General features: G+C 30.9%; 1 protein-coding gene across 1 annotated transcript in view; it reads left to right on the top strand.

Moving 5' to 3' along the window:
- The window catches only part of bin3 (bridging integrator 3), an 86,295-nt gene that overhangs the window by 66,241 nt on the left and 12,004 nt on the right, over positions 1-8,050 (top strand). The window lies entirely within an intron of this gene.

Below are 8,050 nucleotides of genomic sequence, written 5' to 3'. Positions count from 1 at the left end.
AAAAGTAAAAGATAAAAACATTAAAAAAGAAAGGAAAAAAGAAAATAAAAGAATTAAGGAAGGAAGGGAAAAACTGAAAGAAAATAGAAAAAAGAAGAAAAGGAAGGTAGAAAAGAAGATAAAGAAGAAGAAAAGAAAGAGAAAAGGAAGATAAAAAGAAAAGGGAGGAAAGAAAAAAGGAAGATAAAAAGAAAAGGAAGGAAAGAAAAAAGGAAGATAAAAAGAAAAAAGAAAGTGAAGAAAAAAGGAAGATAAAAATAAGAAAATGAAGGAAAAAGAAAGATAAAAAGAAGAAAAGAGATAAAGATAAAAAGGAAAAAAGAAAAGGAAGGACAGCGAAAAGGAAGATAAAAAGAAAAAAGAAAGAGAAGAAAAAAGAAAAGGAAGGAAAAAGGAAGATAAAGAAAAAAAAGAAAAAGAAAGAATAAAAGACGAAACAAAAGAAAGAAAAAAATGAAGGAAGAAAAAGAAACAAGATAAAGGAAGGAAGGAAGATGCTAATGGTCTGAATCTGATTTAATGATTTATGTTAAGCCAAAGACTACAGAATACACAAGACGTGTCACTTGTATAGTTTGAATGGGGGAAAGTGTTAACAGTCAATATGGTGAATGAAGCCCCGCCTTCTAGTACAGGATCCAATCATCGATCATCGACTGGAGATCCTCTGGGGGAGCGGCTCGGACCAGACGTGACTTTCTGCAGATTTTGTGTGTTTCTAACATTTAGTAAACTAAAGAGACGGTTGTTGTTTCGATTTATTGGTGATTCCTAATATGAAATGTAATCGTCAGCTTTGCAAGCAATTTTGGAGAATTTGATGTTTCCCTATTCAAACAGAACACTCAAGCATATGGTTTCAAAGATGGCTACCGAGTGAAATGACTTGCCTTGAAGAGACTTTTTTTCAGCTTTAAGTTCTCCTGTTAGACCTGGAGATCAGCTGTTGAGCTTTAATTCCTAAATGAGGCTATTTTCGAAAAAGAAAATGTGTACATTTAAATCTAGAAGCTGGTCATCTTGTTGCTTAAACTAGTAAGCAACAATTGCATTTAGCTTGTAAATGTCATGGATGGAACAACACCAAACTTCCATCAGAAAAAAACCCTTCCAAATTGAAATGATAACAACAGCCTTTTGTGTAGTCGCTTTTTTTGCGGTGCTCTGCTATTGTCGCTTGCTATTGATAAGCAGACGTGGGAGCAGGAAAAAAAATGAAGGTTATAAATAAATGAACACTTGACTGCAGTATTTGGCTGGTCTTTGATCAGGCCTGAAATGTATGGAGCCAGATCAGACTCAAAAATAATACATTTACAAAATATAATTCATACATCCACTACACAATTCACATTTACAAAAATCTAATTCGTAAGTTCAAAACAATATTCAAAAGCACCCAAATCTAATTCATAAATTTAAAACACGATTTAAAACTACACAAATCCAATTCGTAAATTGAAAACCTGATTCATAAATACAAAAATGTAATTCTTAAATTCAAGACATGATTCAAAAATACACAAATCCAATTCGTAAATTCAAAAATACACAAATTCAATTCATAAATTCAAAAATGCACAAATCCAATTCGTAAATTCAAAAATACACAAATTCAATTCATAAATTCAAAAATACACAAATCCAATTCGTAAATTCAAAAATACACAAATCCAATTCATAAATTCAAAAATACACAAATCCAATTCATAAATTCAAAAATACACAAATCCAATTCGTAAATTCAAAAATACACAAATCCAATTCATAAATTCAAAAATACACAAATCCAATTCATAAATTCAAAAATACACAAATCCAATTCAAAAATACACAAATCCAATTCAAAAATACACAAATCCAATTCGTAAATTCAAAAATACACAAATCCAATTCGTAAATTCAAAAATACACAAATCCAATTCATAAAATTGAAAACCTGATTCATAAATACAAAAATGTAATTCTTAAATTCAAGACATGATTCAAAGATACACAAATCTAATTCAAAATTCAAAAATACACAAATCCAATTCATAAGTTCAAAAATACACAAATCCAATTCGTTAATTCAAAAATACACAAATCCAATTCGTAAATTCAAAACTACACAAATCCAATTCATAAATTCACAAATACACAAATCCAATTCATAAATTCAAAAATACACAAATCCAATTCGTAAATTCAAAAATACACAAATCCAATTCATAAATTCAAAAATACACAAATCCAATTCGTAAATTCAAAAATACACAAATCCAATTCGTAAATTCAAAAATACACAAATCCAATTCATAAATTCAAAAATACACAAATCCAATTCGTAAATTCAAAAATACACAAATCCAATTCATAAATTCAAAAATACACAAATCCAATTCATAAATTCAAAAATACACAAATCCAATTCAAAAATACACAAATCCAATTCAAAAATACACAAATCCAATTCGTAAATTCAAAAATACACAAATCCAATTCGTAAATTCAAAAATACACAAATCCAATTCATAAAATTGAAAACCTGATTCATAAATACAAAAATGTAATTCATAAATTCAAGACATGATTCAAAGATACACAAATCTAATTCAAAAATTCAAAAATACACAAATCCAATTCATAAGTTCAAAAATACACAAATCCAATTCGTTAATTCAAAAATACACAAATCCAATTCGTAAATTCAAAACTACACAAATCCAATTCATAAATTCACAAATACACAAATCCAATTAATAAATTCAAAAATACACAAATCCAATTCATAAATTCAAAAATACACAAATCCAATTCATAAGTTCAAAAATACACAAATCCAATTCGTTAATTCAAAAATACACAAATCCAATTCATAAGTTCAAAAATACACAAATCCAATTCGTTAATTCAAAAATACACAAATCCAATTCGTAAATTCAAAACTACACAAATCCAATTCATAAATTCACAAATACACAAATCCAATTCATAAATTCAAAAATACACAAATCCAATTCATAAATTCAAAAATACACAAATCCAATTTATAAATTCAAAAATACGCAAATCCAATTCATAAATTCAAAAATACACAAATCCAATTTATAAATTCAAAAATACGCAATTCCAATTCGGAAATTCAAAAATACACAAATCCAATTCATAAATTCAAAAATACACAAATCCAATTTATAAATTCAAAAATACGCAATTCCAATTCGGAAATTCAAAAATACGCAAATCCAATTCATAAATTCAAAAATACACAAATCCAATTCGTAAATTCAAAAATACACAAATCCAATTCGTAAATTCAAAAATACACAAATCCAATTCGTAAATTCAAAAATACACAAATCCAATTCGTAAATTCAAAAATACACAATTCCAATTCGGAAATTCAAAAATACGCAAATCCAATTCATAAATTCAAAAATACACAAATCCAATTCGTAAATTCAAAAATACACAAATCCAATTCATAAATTCAAAAATACACAAATCCAATTCAAAAATACACAAATCCAATTCAAAAATTCAAAAATACACAAATCCAATTCATAAATTCAAAAATACACAAATCCAATTCATAAATTCAAAAATACACAAATACAATTCATAAATTCAAAATACACAAATCCAATTCATAAATACACAAATCCAATTCGTAAATTCAAAAATACACAAATCCAATTCGTAAATTCAAAAAATACACAAATCCAATTCGTGAATTCAAAAATACACAAATCCAATTCGTAAATTCAAAAATACACAAATCCAATTCGTAAATTCAAAAATACACAAATCCAATTCGTAAATTCAAAAGTACACAAATCCAATTCGTAAATTCAAAAATACACAAATCCAATTCATAAATTCAAAAATACACAAATCCAATTCATAAATTCAAAAATACACAAATCCAATTCAAAAATACACAAATCCAATTCAAAAATACACAAATCCAATTCGTAAATTCAAAAATACACAAATCCAATTCGTAAATTCAAAAATACACAAATCCAATTCGTAAAATTGAAAACCTGATTCATAAATACAAAAATGTAATTCTTAAATTCAAGACATGATTCAAAGATACACAAATCTAATTCAAAAATTCAAAAATACACAAATCCAATTCATAAGTTCAAAAATACACAAATCCAATTCGTTAATTCAAAAATACACAAATCCAATTCGTAAATTCAAAACTACACAAATCCAATTCATAAATTCACAAATACACAAATCCAATTCATAAATTCAAAAATACACAAATCCAATTCATAAATTCAAAAATACACAAATCCAATTTATAAATTCAAAAATACGCAAATCCAATTCATAAATTCAAAAATACACAAATCCAATTTATAAAATCAAAAATACGCAATTCCAATTCGGAAATTCAAAAATACGCAAATCCAATTCATAAATTCAAAAATACACAAATCCAATTCGTAAATTCAAAAATACACAAATCCAATTCATAAATTCAAAAATACACAAATCTAATTCGTAAATTCAAAAATACACAAATCCAATTCGTAAATTCAAAAATACACAAATCCAATTCATAAATTCAAAAATACGCAAATCCAATTCGCAAATTCAAAAATACGCAAATCCAATTCGTAAATTCAAAAATACACAAATCCAATTCATAAATTCAAAATTACAAAAATCCAATTCATAAATTCAAAAATACACAAATCCAATTCATAAATTCAAAAATACACAAATCCAATTCATAAATTCAAAAATACACAAATCCAATTCATAAATTCAAAAATACGCAAATCCAATTCATAAATTCAAAAATACGCAAATCCAATTCATAAATTCAAAAATACACAAATCCAATTCATAAATTCAAAAATACACAAATCCAATTTGTAAATTCAAAAATACACAAATCCAATTCATAAATTCAAAAATACACAAATCCAATTTGTAAATTCAAAAATACACAAATCCAATTCGTAAATTCAAAAATACACAAATCCAATTCATAAATTCAAAAATACACAAATCCAATTCGTAAATTAAAAGCAATTCAAAAATACACATCCGATTTCACTTGGCAAAAATGTTTATTTTTACTTATTTTCACAAATTGTTTGCTGGATTTATGAATTGTGTTTTGAATTTACAAAGTGTATTTGTGTATTTTGTATTTTGTAAATGTATTACTTTTGAGACTGATCTGGCCCCATGGAACTGCAGTCTTTCCCTGTGCTGTCAGCGAACAGATGGGCAGCAGAGAGAGAGAGCAAGAGGCCTACCAGATGACCGAATCTCATTCATCAGGCATTTTCAGTAACCCAGAGTGCCATACCTCCAACACCCACATCATACTCCAAGACTCCGTCACCAGCAAAGAGAGAAGGGTGTCTCTCTGTCAGACACCAGGCGTAGGTGGACTCCTGAGGCCTTATTTACTATAGGTGCAGTGCGGGGACGCAGCCTCCCTCCCAATCTAATGCACGTCAGATTAGACGCCGTGTGGATGTGTTTGTGTTTCCAGTAGTCCTGGAGTGGACACGGTTTGACTCACCGAACATTCAGTCATGCTGTGAGTCCCTCATCCTGCTGAGTCATTCGCACACATACGAGCGGCCTTATATCAGGGGATGAGAACAAATAGAGAGATCCATCCACAGAATAAGCCAAATTTACGCACGCAAGAAATTTCATAGAAGCCTCGAGGTTGAGTAATTTATGTCTTGACCTTCTGCATAAGTGTAATACCCTTTGAGATGCATGAATTCGCAATATTCATATTTTCTACCAGCTCAACTGTACATATATGGAGGCTTTTCACATGTCAGGGTTTCTCTGCAGCGGAAGTCATCATAGTTGGGGCGCCAGTGAATGGGAGAATACAACAAATCATTTCTTGTACAATCCCATTTGCTGAAATAATATAAGAAAAACACGAGGTGTTATCAAGACTTTCAGAAAAAGGAAAAACAAATGTGAGTCAGAAGAGAGAACAGCGTCAGATTTACTGTCCTGCCCCCATAGTCGCTGCATTAGAAATGCCTCACACAAGCGACAATTAGTTTTTTGGTAATTTGATGCAAATATGATGTAATACATCCATTAATACTTATAAGCAGGGCTTGACATTAACACCCGCCAAATGCGGGCAGATTTCAGCTCTGGCGGGTTAAACAGTCACCTCCACTAGCCACTTTGGCTGTTTGAAAACAATTTTTAAGTTGTTTTCTTAAAAGCAGGCTTCGGCAATAAGGATGGTCCAATATGCGAGCAAATGCGATCTTAGAATGGAGAAGCAACGCGACTGACAAAACTAAGTGTTCGTGCGAGCAAAAGAAGAAGGTGAATGCCGAATAAGAGGATGATCACTTGCGCTAACAGCTGATGTGATGCGCGCGACTGTTTAAAAAGCATGCGCGCTCCCATTTCCTTGCATGAAGCAACCGCGCCTATAAACGCAACTGGTGGAATCGGTTCTCCTTCAAAAAGACTAGACAAAAAGTTTTGCTCATGCACCCACAGCCTTGCAGCTTTCAATAGTTCCAGATTTGTGTTTTTGTAAGCAGAACCGGTTGTTTTTGCTTTGACCATACTTTGAACAGATTATTAATGGGCCTATCGTTAACTGTGTGGGTGTGATCATCCTTTCATTATCACACACGGTATGTTTTTCACCTGCTATCTTTTGCTTACTCTTATTTTTGTTAATATGGTTTAATTATCATTTTTTACAATAACATTGCTTTATTGGGAATAACTCCCCATTCATGTGTAGTTAACTGGTGATCTGCAACCTTTAGCCAGGACAGATTACTGTGCATATTTTAGATACATGATAATAATAATTTTTTTAAAGGTCAATTTATATATTTATTAATTTTTTTAAAGAAATGTTTTGTTAAATAAAAAGTATAGTATACAGCTATATTTTGCTTGTTTTTATATATGTAAATTTTGGGGCTAAGAAACAATTATTTATTGATATTTGGAGAGATAAATTTGGTAAATCCTTAATTTTGAGCTCTGAAAAGTCATGTGAAATAAAAACTAATTGTAATACTATGAAACCATGACCCATTTGCTCATGATTATTGAGCAAGCTCATACACAACACACACAAAAAGTGAAATGAATGAGGAGACATGTGGACATAACCCAAAATCTAAATCAAGTCAATTTACCTTGTCAAAGTCAAATTTATGCATGTAAAAGGTATTTTCCCAACAACAAAATTGTGGCTAGTGAAAATGCAGAGTGGCTAGTAATGTTGAAAAACTACTAGCCACAGTGGCTGGTGATCTAAAAAATTAATGTCAAGCCCTGCTTATAAGGGAAGTTTTATAAACGAATTTCAAGAGGATCACGTGCTATGATTGACCATGGCCGGTCTCTTATCATCATTCACTAACCAACCAATCCGACGTATTCAAATGCATATAAATAGTCTGCCTTTCCAGCCTGATCTCATGAGAAAACGTAAGTATTTTACGTTTTTTCAGTTTAGTGGCTAATTTGTACGAGTTCAGTCGTACGAAATTGTACGATTTTAAAAAGGAGGCATGGCACCTAACCCCCCCACCCCCACCCCCCTAAACCCAACCGTCATTGGGGGATGAGCAAATCGTACTAAACTGTACGAATTAGATGGTACAAATTCGTACGAATTAGCCACTAAATCAAAAAGTTACGAATTGCTGTGAGATTGTGTTGGCCTTTCTTACCTTAGGCATCCTTGTTTTTTCGACAAAACCCCTCATCTACCCAACTCCTTCCAACTTCAATAGCTCAATAGAGGAGTTCTTGAGACCTACCTGAGCTCAGACTCCCCTCTCTCCCTCCTGTCTAAATGGAGGGAGCCCCGAGCTCGTGGATCCACAGAGCTCAGGGCTCTCTACTGGGACAACATTACCCGTTCAAGCGTTAGCTAAGTGTGAACTCTTGAAATGTACATACGATTTCTAAATCAAAATCTAAATATGAAAAACTTTAAGATTTAAGATAACGATGACCGTTAAACAGGTCATATGTCTTGTGAAAAGTGTGTAAACTGAATCTCCATGTA

This window comes from Danio aesculapii, chromosome 8 (genome assembly GCF_903798145.1).
Source record: "Danio aesculapii chromosome 8, fDanAes4.1, whole genome shotgun sequence".
NCBI classification, from domain to species: domain Eukaryota; kingdom Metazoa; phylum Chordata; class Actinopteri; order Cypriniformes; family Danionidae; genus Danio; species Danio aesculapii.
This window is presented reverse-complemented; position numbering and strand designations above follow the sequence as displayed.